Source organism: Engystomops pustulosus, chromosome 3, assembly GCF_040894005.1.
Source record: "Engystomops pustulosus chromosome 3, aEngPut4.maternal, whole genome shotgun sequence".
Lineage (NCBI taxonomy): Eukaryota > Metazoa > Chordata > Amphibia > Anura > Leptodactylidae > Engystomops > Engystomops pustulosus.
Window position 1 is genome coordinate 146,267,140 of NC_092413.1, and position 1,965 is coordinate 146,269,104.

Sequence of the window (1,965 nt, forward strand, 5' to 3'; positions counted from 1 at the left end):
CATTTAATCTACAATGTACAGGTTTGATGTGAAACATAAAATAAGAAAAAGAGCGCGGTTTGACTCTGCATATAATGTATTGTGCAAGTAGAACTCCAGGCACCTTTTTATAATTAGTAAAATGGACATGGACAATAGGTAACTAACCAAGGCCATTCACTCCAGGTGCCCAACACCCCAAGAACCTATACCTTACCATTGTCCTGCTCACTCCACCCCATTTAACCCTTTGCTCCATTTAGGCGCTTCCTCCTGATCTTCAACCAGAAAGTACCAACAAAGGAGGGGAGCTATTATTGGTAACCAGATTAAAGGGTTTGCCCATGAAAGAAAGTTCTCAAATTTTAATCCCCTAGTGATGTTTACATAATAAAGATCTTTAACCCATTTAATGTTACAGTTTTATTGCTGTTTTAGCTAATAACTCTGTCCTCTCTGTAAGCAGACACTTCATGATTCCTCTGTGGTATGAGATGCTGTGTGCTGACAATGTGCTTAGATTATCATGGTTCAGGGTTTATTTTCACTTTTATTTAACTTCTAAACAGTCTCCTAGTATTGACACATAGAAAAAGAGATAAGAGATGATGAAATGATGAGATGGATATAAAACACAATGACACCCTTCGCTCACCTGTAACAAACACAGTCAGGTCTGCTATATGCCTTCCCAGATATCCACTGGAAGAAAACATAGAAGCTTTCTATACAAATACAGAAATCATAGATGTAGAAAACTGAAGAATTGATACAGAAAGTATATTGGAAAATTGTATAACTTTTCCTTACACAACCCATATAAAATATTTGCTGAAATTGGTCAACCCCTTTAAGTCTGTATTAATGCCAGAAATCTACATGAAGAGCTCAGCAAATAGCGGCATACTGCTGTCAGAGAAAAGGGTGTGTACAGTTACCAACATACCAGATTTCCAACATGCAATGGCCAAGAATGTTAAAATTATCCTTGTAACTTAATTTTACCAATTATAAAAATCTTATCTCATCTATTACAAAGATGTGAAAGTAATCTTCCCATAGACTTCTATGGGGCCTGCGGCTGGAAATACATGAGAGAATAGGAGATACTCTAATTATTTACGTCAGCAAAATGATACTGTTCGGTGCACAGTACGGCCATTCAATGGATGGCTGTATTGCCCATTGAAATGAATGGGGCCGTATGCTACACATATATACGCTCGTTTTCATACCTTCAAATGAATGCAGTCTAAACCTTATCAGATGGAAAGTCTCATTGCTGGTCATATTACACAGCTGGGAAGCAGTAAGAAACAGATACATATAAAAATGTTTGTAGCAAAGTTACCTTATAATCCATGTTAAATTTTTTTTTTTTTTAAAGAAATGTGTTAACCATACAAAGCAGCAGACCTGGAGATCTGGGTAACCATGTTGTTAGTAGCAGCAGGATTGTGAAAATTAATTTACATTCCAGGGTTGTATCTGTACTCGGATCACTCTGTTGTACTGGAATGCGACATCACAATCCAGCTATAATTCAGGAATATAAAAACTATTTTCACAGTCATGCTGCTACCAACACCACACACAAAGGTATGATTCCAGGGTTGTTACCCAACACTGTCAATTCTGATAAAGAATTCCCTTGAATTTATACTACTAACGGAATCTAAGTCATCAGTACTGTTTGCAGTGGCCGTGTCTCTCGTTTCCCTTGGCCCAGTACACTATGCAGGTAATGGCTGTACTGTGTGCCATATCCAGGACATAGTGCAGGTACATGAAGCAATGTTAACAATTTTCAAGGGGCTTCATTACTGTCATCAGCCAGGGTGCCATGAGTCACACCATTAAAGACCTGAAAACCCCTTAAAAAAAAAAAAAAAAAAAAAAAAAAAAAAGAAGAAGATTGTCCTTATTAATCCTTAGCAATGATACACTGGTTCCATAACAAGTGAATAAATCTATAATAAAATAGAA